A 14623-nucleotide genomic window follows, 5' to 3' on the forward strand; every position below is an offset into this window, starting at 1 on the left:
CAAAATGGAAGTCAGATCATGTCATACCACCGCCCAAAATCCTCCAAAGGCTTACTTCACTCAACATAAAAGCTAAAGTCTTGGGCTCCCCTGGTGGTGCAGTGGTTAAGAATCCACCTGCCAATGCAGGGGACACAAGTTTGACCCCTGTTCCGGGAAGATCCCACATGCCGTGGAGCAACTAAGCCCGTGTGCCACAACTACTGAGCCTGCGCTCTAGAGTCTGCAAGCCACAATTACTGAAGCCCGCGCGCCTAGAGCCTGTGCTCTGCAACAAGAGAAGCCACTGCAATGAGAAGCCCATGCACCGCAAAGAAAAGCAGCCCCCACTCGCCACAACTAGAGAAAGCCTGTGCACAGCAATGAAGACCCAACGCAGCCATAAATAAATAAATAAAGTTATTTTTAAAAAAAAGCTAAAGTCTTAGAAGGACCAACAGGACCAGCAACAACTGGAAGCTTAGAAATGGGCCCCACCTCAGACCTAAAAAATCAGAATCTGAAGTTTAACAAGAACACCCTAGGTAATTTACGGGCAATTAAAGTTTGAAAAGCACTTCCATAAGGCACCATAAGATAAGAACCTACCGTCCCCAACCCTTGCCATTCCTCATGCAAGCTTGTGTCTCAGGACCTTTACACTTGCCATTTGCTATGCCTGGAATGCTCTTCTCATATTTCTGCATTTCTCTCTCACCTCTTTCGAGACTTGACTCAAATGTGACCTTCTCTGTAAGGCTGTCTGTGACCACTAAATCCCTCCCCTCAATAAGCCCTATTCCTCTTTCCCACTTTTACTTTTCTCATCAGAACTTGTCATCATAGGTTAAAAAAACTACATTTTTACTTATTTATTTTGTTTATTCTATCTCCCCATATAACATATAAAATAAGCTCTATAAAGGCAGAGATTTTTGTCAGTTTTCTTCCCCAGTGCCTAGAACACAGTAAGCACTCAATAAATATTTTTAAGACATAAAATAAACAAATGAGGTCTCTCTTCAAAACACTACCCAAAAGATCTTGTAAAATGGTTCCTTACCATACAAACCAACATTTTCTCAGCATTACATTACACAGATCCACTTTTTATAATATAATGAGCACCTACTATATAATTAGGCACTATAAACACTAATGTCCAACCATGATTAAATATGGAGATTTAAAAATCTGATTCATACAACCTAAGTGTCCATTATCGGATGAATGGATAAAGAAGTTGTGGCACATATATACATGGAATATTACTCAGCCATAAAAAGAAATGAAATTGAGCTATTTGTAATGAGGTGGATGGACCTAGAGTCTGTTATACAGAGTGAAGTAAGTCAGAAAGAGAAAGACAAATACCGTATGCTAACACATATATATGGAATTTAGGAAAAAAAATATGTCATGAAGAACCTAGGGGTAAAACAGGAATAAAGACACAGACCTACTAGAGAATGGACTTGAGGATATGGGGAGGGGGAGGGGTAAGCTGCGACAAAGCGAGAGAGTGGCATGGACATATATACACTACCAAACGTAAGGTAGATAGCTAGTGGGAAGCAGCCGCATAGCACAGAGAGATCAGCTCGGTGCTTTGTGACCACCTAGAGGGGTGGGATAGGGAGGGTGGGAGGGAGGGAGACGCAAGAGGGAAGAGATATGGGAACATATGTATATGTATAACTGATTCACTTTGTTATAAAGCAGAAACTAACACACCATTGTAAAGCAATTATACTCCAATAAAGATGTAAAAAAAAAAGAAACTACAAAAAAATCTGATTCATGACTGGGCTGTACCATCAAAAAGTTTGCAGAAATAAAAACTGAGTCTTTGAGTGAAAATAAAACAGATATGCCTACAGCTCTCTCAATGCAATAACAATCCTTTATATTGATAAAACAGTCTTCCAAATTTTTTCATCTGATCCTCAACAATCCAATAAGGTTTGTGTAAAGCAAGCACCGATAACACATTTTAGAGATGAGAAAACAAACACTCTTTAACTCTCAAAGTACGGCCATAATAATGTCAAAACTGGGACTGAAGTCTCTCAATATTTAGTTCAAAACTCTACAATATCACACCTCCTCTTGCAAATGATACTGAACGAGACTATAAAATCATATAGCCATATATTATGCTGAAGACAGTGAGCTTTCCCAAACCAACCAGTGCCTATGCAGAATGGGAGCAAACAAACTCCTCAAAGTCACAACCTCAAGTTGAGGAATAAGGATTCGGACTGCTTCTTCCTGTTACTTTATAAGGTTAACCCAGAGTCCAATGACATTCACCAAGAATATAAGAAATGAGGGGCTTCCCTGGTGGCGCAGTGGCTGATGCAGGGGACACGGGTTCATGCCCCAGTCCGGGAAGATCCCACGTGCCGCGGAGCGGATAGGCCCGTGAGCCATGGCCGCTGAGCCTGCGCATCCGGAGCCTGTGCTCCGCAACGGGAGAGGTCACAACAGTGAGAGGCCCGCGTACGGCAAAAAAAAAAAAAAAAAAGAAAGGAGCTTGTTATATTTCACATCAAGAAAGTTATTCCTGGGACTTCCCTGGTGGTCCAGTGTGTAAGACTCTGTACTTCCACTGCGGGGGCAAAGGTTCAATCCCAAGGAAATAAGATCCCGCATGCCTCGCGGCGCAGCCAAACAAAAATAAAGTTATTACTGAGCTATGATTACTGCTAGAAAAAAGGAAGAATAGGAGAAAGTAAGATGGAATAAATGAGAACTGAGTTCTACTGGGGAAAGAGTCAGCGTTATAATATGATGTCATACTGCTGAGTGCCTAAGTGATGCAATTTTGCAACAGAAGAAAAAAGACATACCTCCTCAAAATCCCAGCACAATGGCTTTCTTTTCTTTGCATAGATGAGGATCAACAGTTGTAATCCAATGTTTCCCAAAAATTTATTTTTAAAAAAGACAGAGAAGGGCTTCCCTGGTGGCGCAGTGGTTGAGAGTCCGCCTGCCGATGCAGGGGACACGGGTTCGTGCCCCGGTCCGGGAAGAGCCCACATGCCGCGGAGCGGCTAGGCCCGTGAGCCATGGCCGCTGAGCCTGCGCGTCCGGAGCCTGTGCTCCGCAACGGGAGAGGCCACAACAGTGACAGGCCCGTGTACCACAAAAAATAAATAAATAAATAAAAAGAGAAGTAGAAGATCCATATAATAAGAAATTTAATCTGGGAAGATGGAGACTGTCTTCTAAATCTTATGCTCAAGATCAGCTGTTCACCAACTGTCAGCATCTTAATAAAGTGCTGTCGAGTAAAGAGAGTAATACCTGCTGGAACAGAGGAGCTAGAAGAGAGTCTTAAGAGTCTATTACTCTCAAGAGAGTAATACCTGTTGGAACAGAGGAGCTAGAAGAGAAAAAAATACTACTGAATGCAAACGTCTGGCTAGCAAACAATTACCAGTTGTTACTCTGCAACATTTTTCAGGTTGATATAGTGAACATCAGAAGATCACGTGGAGGTTAACACAAGTGACCTAGCCCAGTCAGACTGGGGTTATCAATGACAGCAGCAATCCAGCTCTCTGATTAATAATAAATAAGCAATAAAGAAAATATAGAAATCTATTTCATGTTTTTTATTGCAAGATGATGGTCATATCATACAACCAAACATAGGCAAATAATATTGCCAAAAACACCAAAGCACTCTAGTGCCTTATAAAACAAATACTGTAGAACTACCAATGCAGATGTCTATGTCAGCAAAAAATACAGAATAATCATGCAAAAAATACATATTTAGGTCTCACAGAAAAGCAAAGTTAATGTGGAAACTGAGGGACATCAAAGTTAATTTAACACATAGGGTGATTTTGTGTACCCCTGTTAGGTATCTTACAGAATTTGTTATATTTTGGCAGCAAATTAAGGTAGTGTTTCCTAATACCTGCCATATCACCACATTTCTATCACACTACAAATTATAGAATATATAGAAGGCGGAAATGAAATACAATTGACCCTTGACCAACATGGATTTCAACTGTACAGGTCCACTCATACATGGATATTTTTTGATGGTAAATATTACAGTACTACGCAGTTCACGGCTGGTCAAATCCGAGGATGCACAGGAACCTTAGATACAGAGGGCCAACTATAAATTATATGTGGATTAACTCCTGCACTGCTCAAGGGTCAACTGTACATTGAATGGCATTAACAGAAGATAGGGACGATGCATTAGAAAGGATTAGTGAATGTAAAGACATAACAACAGCAACTATCCAAAATGAAACCTGGAATACAAGAAGACAGAAAAAGAGCAGAGCATCAGTGACCTATGGGACAAACTCAAGGAGCCTAATAATATATGTATAATTAGAATCTTGGGAGTGGAGGAAGTTTGAAAAAATAATATACAAAAATTTGCCAAATTTGATGAAGACCATATACCCACAGAGCCAAGAAGCTCAATAAACACCAAGCACAAGAAACATGAAGAAAATGAAAATTCCAACAAGGAATAACCAAAGTCAAAATGCTTAAAATCAGAGATACAGGGGAAAAAATCTTAAAAGCAGGTAGAGGAATACAAAATGGGAGAAAACATTTGAAAATCATATATCTGATAAGTAATTAATATCCAGAATATAGAAAGAACGCCTACAAATCAATGATCATAAAAAAAAATCCAATTCAAAATGGGCAAAGGACTTGAAAAAGACATTTATCCAAAAATATATGAATGGCCAATTCGCACATGAATGATGCTCAACATAACTTATCAAGAAAACACAAATCAGGGCTTCCCTGGTGGCGCAGTGGTTGAAAGTCCGCCTGCCGATGCAGGGGACACGGGTTCGTGCCCCGGTCTGGGAAGGTCCCACATGCCGTGGAGCGGCTAGGCCCGTGAGCCATGGCCGCTGGGCCTGCACGTCCAGAGCCTGTGCTCCCCAACGGGAGAGGCCACAACGGTGAGAGGCCTGCATACCGCAAAAGAAAAAAAAAAAGAAAACACAAATCAAAACCACAATGAGATACCACCTCATACTCATTAGGATGGCTACTATCCCAAAACAAACCAAACAAACAAACAAAAACAGAAAATAACAATGTTGGCAAGGATGTGGAGAAACTGGGACCCTATGCACTGTTGGTGGGAATGTAAAACATTCCACCTTTCCACAGCCGCTATGGAAAACAGTATGGCAATTCTTCAAAATTTAAACACAGCATTACCATATGATCCAGCAATTCCACTTCTGGGTATAAACTCAAGAGAATTAAAAGCAAGATCTGAAATAGATATCTGTACATCTCTGTTCACAGGAGCATGAAGCACAATAGCTAAAACATAAAAACAAGCCAAGTGAAAACAAAACAAAGAACAATCCAAGTGAAAACAAAACAAACAAACAAAACAACCCAAGTGAAAACAACAGATGAATGGATAAGCTAAAAGTGGTGTATACCTACAATGGAATATTATTTGGTCTTAAAAAAGGAAGGGAATTCCAACATATGCTACAACATGCATGAACTTTGACAACATTATGCTAAATGAAACAAGCCAGTCACAAAAGGACAAATACTATATTATTCCACTTATATGAAGTACTAAGAGTACTCAAAATCATAAAGACAGAAAGTAGATTGGCAGTTGCCAGGGGCTGGAGGGAGGGGGGAATGGGGAGTTATTGTTTAATAGGTATAGCATTTCAGTTCTGCAAGATGAAAAGCGTTCTGGAGATAGATGGCTGTAATGTTCACAAAATGATATAAATGTACTTAATACCACTGAACAGTACTTAAGATGATTAAGATGGTAAATTTTATGTTATGGTAATTTTATGTTATACCGGAATTTTTAAAAATTGAAAGAAGAATGAAAGGTAGCCAGAAGAAAACAATCGCACATTATGTACACAGGGATAAAGACAAGAATGACAGCCAACTTCTTATTGGAAAGAATGCAGGCCAGAAGACAGTGAAGCAACATCTCTAAAGTACTGAAACAAAAAACAAACAAACAAGAAGACTGCCAGCCAAGAATTCTATATCCAGCGAAAACAGCCTCTATAAATCAAGGCAAATTAAAGACTTCTTCAGACATACAAAAATCCATGAAAGGATTCATTGCCAGCAAATCTGCACCACAAGAAATGTTAAAAGAAGTCCGTCTTTCAGAAGGAAAATGTACCAGGTAGAAATCTATAACTACAAAGAAAAATGAAGAGCACTGGAAATGGTAAATAGAATACACATACAGTACTTGACAAAGGCTTTAATTACAATGAGATAGCAGATTCACCTACATTATTAAAGGGTTAGGGTTAACACTAACAAGATACACATATCGTAATACACGTATCTTCCAAAATGCCTGTCTTCCAAAATAAAGTACCTTGATTAACCGAACTCATTTCCCATCACACATTTCTGTAAATTACAGAGTCAATATTATCTTTTTTATAAAAAGAAACCCCAAGGTACAAGTTATTTGTCCAGTAATAGTGAGTCTTTTAGAGAAGTGAAATTAAAATATTCTTGGTTCCAGTCCAGTGTTCTATTACACAAACCCTTTTAAAGGGCCTGCCTACAGACAGTTCCCTGGAATAAAGTACGATGGCAGTTAATATATAATTTATCTATTTTCCATCATCTCCAGGGAACCCCAGAGTCACTTGAGAGAAGCTACAAAGACAGCAAAGAATGTTCCTTGCTTTCAAGAAGTCTGAAAAACAATATTAGCTTTCAATAAATTGGTCAGGTTACCCCAAATTGGCAAAAGAAGAAAACATTTGCCAAGTCTTCTTGAGGAAAATGAATTTATCAAAGCAAAGGTGTCAAAGCAGTAACAGCAAAACAAAGCTTCAGGGTTGGGTGTTTAAATAGGAAAAAGAAAACACTAATATTTAATGCCACTCTATTATAGTCCAAACCTCAGAGGGAATGTGGTAAGAATAAAACCTCTGTAAAATCACTGATGCCAAACAGGCTACAGAATGGGAATCTTGCCTGCTATCCCTCTGAATACAAAATGTTAAACACAATTCATACACTCAGATTCCTTGAGACCACAGGCAGATCTTATAATCCAACTTCACAGTGAGTGAATCTCACTCTCAGAAAGACTAAATGGTACACAGCATAATTCAGGATATTCCTCTAACAGAATTCTAGGGGAAAGCTACTGCTGTTACCCTATCTGGACCAACATTCTTTACTCTGTAAAGACAAAAGGAAAATTATGTGATTTCATAATGAATATCATGCCAAGAGAAAGCAGCATTCTTTCAGCACTTTACTCCAAGTAAGCCATCAGGTAACTATCCTCTTAATAAAAAAATAAAATTTATCAAAAGAAATATTATTAGTTATAAACCCAAGAGAATTTAAAACGTATGTTCAAACAAAAACTTATACACGAATGTTCATAACAGCATTATTCATAATTGCCAAAAAGTGAAAACAATGCAAATGTCCATCACTGATGAATGATTCAACAAAATGTGATCTATCCATACAATGAATTATTCAGCCATAAGAAAGACATTAAGTACTGAAACATGCTACAACATAGATGAACCTTAAAAACATTACGTAAAAGAGGGCTTCCCTGTTGGCGCAGTGGTTAAGAATCCGCCTGTCAATGCAGGGGACATGGGTTTGATCCCCGGTCCGGGAAGATCCCGCATGTCGCGGTGCAACTAAGCCCGTGCACCACAACTACTGAGCCTGCGCTCTACAGCCCGCGCGTCTAGAGCCCGCGCTCTGCAGCAAGAGAAGCCACCGCCATGAGGAGCCCGTGCACAGGAACGAAGACCCAACGCAGCCAACAAAAAATAAATAGTAAAAATAAATAAATTTTTTAAAAATTAAGTAAAAGAAGCCAGAAACAAAAGGCTATATGTTATATGATTTCATTTAAATGAAATGTACAGAACAGACAAACCAATAGGGACAAAAATCAGACTAGTGATTGCCAGAGGATGAGGAAAGGAACTGCTTAACGGATACGAGGTTTCATTTTGGGATGATGAAAATACTCTGGATCTAGACAGTGGTGGTGGTGGCTGCACAACATTGTGAATGTACTAAAAGCCTCTGAACCACACATTTTAAATGGTGAAAATGATGAATTTTATGTTACATGAATTTTACCTCAGTAGGAAAAAAGAAGTATTTTCTAAGTGTTAGTTATCTAGTACCTGTATCTCTCACTACTTAACAAAATGCTGTGTTCATAAAAATCTTTCAAAAACACTTTTTTAAAATTTAATATACTTACATTCTAGAAAAGAATAGAGACAGTACACGGATCACTGGTTGTCAGGGGCTGGTGAGGGGGGATAGGTGAGGCACAAGTTTTTTAGAGCACTGAAACTACTCTATATGACACTGTAATGGTGAATATAAGATATTTAAAGTTTGTCAAAACCCACAGAACTTTAAAGCACAAAGAATAAACCTTAATGTGTGCAAATTTTGAAACAATCATTTGAGAGATAAAGAGATCTCAGCATGGAATGCAGAATGCAATAAAACAATCTAAATCTATTACACATATGAAACAACCTTATTTGGGGGTGGAGGAATAAGGTGCTGACCCCTAAGTAATGCTGGAAATAAGTGGAGTCTATCAGTCTAAAGGCAAAAGGAACTATCCATAAGCACTGTATTCTAGTTGATAAAGTGTTTTCCCACAGGGGGACAGATTAACAATTCTCAAACCACTTCACGTGAATACTGGAACTGAAGAATTAAGTAAATGGATGCCAGAGGGTGGGAGCCAGGTTTCTCATTGGTGGAGTGGAAGAGGTTACAATGATCCATGTGGTAAGGAATTAGCGTTGGAAATATCAGTATGAATTCATGTTTAGCTTAATAGACAAATGGCTACATACAGAAATATTTATAGATATGTGTATATACACAGCTTAATATATACACCCATCTCCTTGCTCTGTCACTCAGACTGCCTAGAAGCAACAACACTCTGGTAGCAACCAGCACATCTAGCACCCAAATCTTGGTTTCAAATACCACTTTCCAACACAAGGAACTAGAGCTCCTTAGAAAAATGACTGTACGACTGAGGAATGACATATAAAAGATGAGCCTGAAGCATTTTATGTTGCCAAAAAGAAATTATTCACACACAAAGGGGAGGGATACAGGAGCCAACTGAAAGGGCTCCCAGTGGCCAAAGCTGGACAATTTGAGCAATGATATTGATGTAGATACTCTACCTTTAAGGAGGTAGAGCATAACTCATCATTCACCAAGTGTGGGCTATGCATAGTGACTTTCTTCCAGAGTATAGTATAGAAGGGGAGGCACAAAAGGGTAGCTTTACAGTGGAGAAAACAAACACTAGCACAAGTTAAGTGATGAAGGTTAACAGTAACACTGATAAGTCATATGTACTCTTGATATGTGATGAGAATGGCACTTTACCTCTGTGGTCTTCCTTCCAAAATCATATTGCATCAGTCTAACCATTAGAAAAACATCAGACAAATGTCCAATTGAAAGACATTCTACAAAAATACCTGATCAGTTATCTTCAAAATTGCCAAGGTCATTAAAAACAAGGAAAGTCTGATATATTGCCTCAACCAAGAGAAGCTAAGGAGACATGACTATTAAATGTAAAGTGGCATACTGAATGGGATCCTGGAACACAAAAAAGGACATTAAAGAAAAAACTGTGGAACTCTGAATAAAGTATAGACTTAGTAACAATGCATCAATATTGATTAATTGTGACATATGTAACACACTAATGTAAGATGTTAATAATTGGGTGTGGGAAACCAGGTGTGGGATAGACAGGAACTGTCTGTACTATCTCTACAATAATTCACTAAATCTAACACTGCTCTAAATAAAACATTTATTATTTTTTATTTTTTAATTTTTTTTGCGGTACGCGGGCCTCTCACTGTTGTGGCCTCTCCCGTTGGGGAGCACAGGCTCCAGACGTGCAGGCTCAGCGGCCATGGCTCACAGGCCCAGCCGCTCCGCGGCATGTGGGATCCTCCCGGACCGGGGCACGAACCCGTCTCCCCTGCATCGGCAAGCAGACTCTCAACCACTGCGCCACCAGGGAAGCCCCTAAAACATTTATTTTTAAAGTTTATTTCTATAAAGTTGTAAACATTTATACATGGTCTTGGCCCTCAAGAAGCTTGTTGTCTCATTGTGAGGTAAGATACATGCTCATGAAAGAAGTATAAAATACAAAAGTAAGAAAATATTAAATTGAGAAATACAGATAAAAGTATTTAGGAATATGGAGAAGGTCTACAAGTGTAAGGGAAAACTTCATCAAGGAGGTAAAACTTAAGTTTGTACCTTAAAATGTACTTCAGGGTACCAAAGTAAAAAAGAACGATGATAAATTGGTACACTTACAAGAAACAGAAGGGTGAAGAAGCAAGGAAAAACTAAAAGAAATGAAAGTATTTAGCCCTGAAAAGTGAAGACTTAAATAAGAGGCATAAGAGCAGTGTTCAAATACTTCAAGGGTCATGTAACAGAACTAACAGAGTTACATCATATGCCCATTTAACTTACTAGCTGACCTCTGGTAAAATGTGACCAACACTCAAGGACAAAGAGAGTGACAGCTGCTCTACAGAGCCACAACAGGAAATGCCAATTTGGAAAGACAGGAAGCAGGTGGCCAAGTTCTTCTCTACAACTTTCAGAGGACAGTGTGCATGTGAACCCAATGAAGCAGAAACTTAGATTCAAATCCTGCAAACATTTATTGACCACTTACCATGTGCCAGGTGCTTCCATACATATTATCTCATTTAATATTCATAACATATCGATAAACATTTATTAATGTTTTGTATTTATACATTAACAGCCTCAATGTACAAATACAGTAAAATTAATCCTGCAAGAAAGCAGGAACACATTAAAATTCTCCACCACCCCCCACTCTCTGATAAGCATTTGATAGCTCTTAAAAGGCAAAATTTTTTTGAAGGCCTACATATCTACATAATTTTCTCCCTCTTGCTCCTTCCTTCAGTCAAGCTTAGTGGCTCTCAGTCTGTAAAATGCTTAAGAACTAAATAATTATAAATGCAAAAACATGCACACTACGCTTTTTAAACAATTTAAGGGATTTTCAAGTACAGTTTTCATCTTATGTAATTTTTGTCTCAAGCACTGACTTTAGAGACAAATCCTGTGGATGAGGTGCAGCCCCATCTCAGGCTTATTCCATGGGCACTGTAAGGCAGCATCAGGGAAAGGAGGTAGAGAGGCTGACTCCTACTGCAACATGAAGAAGAACATTCTAACAACAATCAGAGCTATCTAAAAATGGCACGGGCTACCTCAAAGTAATGAATTTTCTGTCATCAAGGGTGTTCAAACAGAGGCTGAAAAATCACTGAGAACATTTGAGAAGAGAGCAATTGGGTAAGAAGCTAAAATCTCTTCCAAATCTTAGATTCTATAATGGGGAGACTTTTAAAACCTGACAGGTGGGCAATCTAGCTGAGAACAACAAAATGAAGAAAGACACCAAGGCAAGAATGACATGGTATGTGGAAAAGCCCAATGCTGGGGAAACACAGAAGCTCATTTCCATCAGCAGATGCCTGTATTTGCTATTTCATCTGCCAGGAAAGCTCTTCCATCTCTTAGGCCACAGCTCAAACATCTTCTCCTCATTGAGGCCTCCCCACCACCCCCACCAGTCACTCACTTGTCACATCAGCTTGTTTTATTTTCTTCATGGTTCCCATTAGGAGTCAGCAAACTTTTTCTTTAAAGGGCCAGACCACAGGCCAAATCCAGCTTGCCCCATGTTTCTGTATGGCCTATGAGCTAAGAATGGTTTTTACATTTTTAAATGGTTGAAAAAAAATCAAAAAGCAGAATTCAAACATTTTGTGACACGGGAAAATTGTATGAAATTAAAATTTCAACGTCCAAAGTTTAATGAGAACACAGACACACTCGTTCATGTACTGTACTGCCTGTGGCTGCTTTTGCACTAAAACAAGACAGTTGAGTAGCTGCAACAGAGACTGTATGGCCCATAAAGCCTAAAATATTTAGTTTCTGGTCTTTTACAGAAAAAGTTTGTTAATCACTGATTTGTAGCATTACCTGAAATTATCTCTATTTGCTTATTTGCTATCCTCATTCTCACACACACAGAATAAAGCTCCATGAGGGCAGGGACTCTGCCCCCCACTGTTGCTCAGTACTTACCCAGAAAAAAATCCTGGAACAAAATAAGGGCTCAACAAATACTTGACTGATAAATTAATGAGTGATCCATAAATACCACTCTGAGGAGTTCAAACTTAAGCCTTCAGCCATTATAGGTTTTGTATATATATGACAGGCAAAAGAAAAGGGGAAATATTCCAGTAGAGGGGAGCAAAGAGCTTAAAGTAATGGTGGTCATCAATTAGTCCAGGTTATTGGGTTTCTTCATCAAATTGTACAGGTTTTTTGTGCTCATAAAAGATTCTCTCAACTACTGTAAGGTGTCACAACACTGTCAGCTGACTGTGCTTCTGTTTATCATAAGATGCAAATACTCTGAGAAATCTCATTTCCTATACCTGGTACACAGCAGCCACACCATGCCAAATCTTAACAAGTACTCATAATTTTAATAGATCTAGATCACGTGCTAATGAATTTTTAATATCTGAATCCTTCCTATGCTGCTGATCATCAATCTATTCTGTAAGCAGCTGAAAACTCTTCAGAAATTAAAAGGTTACCGCCCACAGACCAGAAGCAGCTTTATGATCTTTCTATACTAGCCAGAGAGTGGGTGTGTGATTTCAAAAAAAATACAAGTCAACTCTGTCGGTAGAGGACAAGGTATTGTTGCATTAAAATCCCACCCATAAGCATCATTTGTTACACACTAGTAAAACTACCACCTACTCATAATCCGAGTCTTACTCTTCTAATACAAGTGGAGAAAAAAATGTATCTACCTCCTGGAGGAATCTTGTCATTAACACATTAACATTTTCATAAGGTTCTCTCCTTCCAGGCTTTGCAACAATTTCTATACACAGGTACTTCAAAGACAAGGATTTGGTTTAGTCAATAACTTCCAAATGTAAGATACTGGTCAGACGGCATAAACAAATCAAAGTTTTGCTTTATTCTAAAGCAGCTACCTGCTTTTTAATTTAGGAATTCAGACCTTTCATAGAGATGCTTATGGTACAGGTACCTCTGATAAGTATGTCAGACTTAACAGCAACCATTTTGGATTAAGACAAGTGTGTGTTCATCTTCCTTTCCTCTATGACAAGTCAGGATGAAAAGGCTGCCTGCAAAAGCACTGGCTAAGATCTACCAAGACTAATGTGTAAAGTGTCACCAAAGAAGAGGGGGGAAATCAGCCAACAGTTTAAGTGGGCTGCTTCAAGAAACTACTGCAGATTCACCTGGGGGATGTTCACCATCAATGTTAGGGATGAACCAAACCAACCCCTGGACAAACACTACACATACCTTTGCTTAAGCTGAAAAAGCTGGGGTCTGCAAGCTATAAATGGATCTCTGGCCCTTTAGAGAAGGTGCAACTCACTGAGCCCCTCTCCCCTTCCTAAAAGGGTTAATAAAAGGCACCTGGGACCAAGCCCAGCCAGCCCAGACTCGCATGCCACCGCGCACCACCAATTCTCCCCGTTCCCAGAACTGCCGGCTCCCTCCTCCCCTCAAACGACAAGTTCAAAATCAAAACAAAAGGTGCAAAACTGCTTTCAGGTGGCAACGGCTAAGCCCCAGTGGCCAACTTCTAGGGACGCCAGGGCAAGCGAGGGCTCGTAGGATCCCCGACCCCCTAGAGCCAGCTTCCAGACAGTCCTTCGGGCCTCGGCCCACCTCCTCACACGTCCCTCCCTCCCCGCGGCCCTGGATGGGGTGCTGGGAAGGGGGCGAGGCGAAGGGGAAGGGAGAGAAACCCCAGGGTCAAAATGACAGCGGAACGGGCCAGGAGAGGAAAGAGGCCCGGAGGGATGCTGGGGGTCGAGCCCTAGGCCCAGGGCTTCAGCCCCGAACGGTGGCGACCAAGGGTCCCACCCGCGCCAGGCCGCGAGCGGGAGGCCCGGGCCGCGTCGGCGGCGCCGCCCGGCCACGCTCCCCTCACAACTCTCCCCTCCCGGGCCACAGGGGCCGTGAGGGGCCGCGGCCGCCGCCAGCGTCGGAGGCGGGGGCACTCACTCACCGGCGGGGAGGGGAGGAGCAGCCGGCATCTCCGCCAGCGCCGTCGCTCGCGCTCAAGCACCGGCTCCTGCCGCTGCGGCCGCCGAGCCCGGTCCATCCCCCCCCAACCACCCCCCTCCCGGCCCTCCCCCCGCGCCGCCTCAGCCGCCGCCTCCGCAGCCGCCGCAGTCGCCACAGCCGCCTCAGTCCCAGCACGGGAGCGCGAACCGGCGCGAGGAGGCGAGAGCGCGCGCGCCCGCCGCCACCACCCACAACCTCCGCCCCCGGCAGGCGGCGCACGCGCGAGGCGGTGGCGGGCGCGCGCACGCTGCAGGGGGGGCACGGCCCCGAAAGACGTGGCCCCGCCCACCCACGCGGTCCCGGGCGCCTGGGCTGTTTCGCTGCAGGTTAGCTCTTCACCGCCTAAAGCTCTGGGAACCGA

The 14623-nt window shown here is 41.3% G+C and overlaps 1 protein-coding gene across 6 annotated transcripts in view; it reads right to left on the reverse strand.

The window, feature by feature from the left end:
• The window catches only part of TMCC1 (transmembrane and coiled-coil domain family 1), a 221227-nt gene extending 206928 nt beyond the window's left edge, over positions 1-14299 (reverse strand). For 2 of the 6 annotated variants that reach the window (XR_003796691.1, XM_029242590.1), the window contains exon 1: positions 14204-14299. The gene's annotated coding sequence lies outside the window, so the exon portion shown is untranslated. Of the gene's footprint in view, positions 1-11701; positions 11824-12213; positions 12357-13488; positions 13569-14203 lie in introns of those variants that run through there. The other 4 variants (XM_029242591.1, XM_029242594.1, XM_029242592.1 and 1 more) reach the window with 4 other exon arrangements.
• Positions 14300-14623: the final 324 nt, after the last annotated feature.

The sequence above is a fragment of the Monodon monoceros genome, unplaced genomic scaffold (assembly GCF_005190385.1).
Source record: "Monodon monoceros isolate NGI ecotype Baffin Bay Population unplaced genomic scaffold, NGI_Narwhal_1 Super_Scaffold_3, whole genome shotgun sequence".
NCBI classification, from domain to species: Eukaryota; Metazoa; Chordata; class Mammalia; order Artiodactyla; family Monodontidae; genus Monodon; species Monodon monoceros.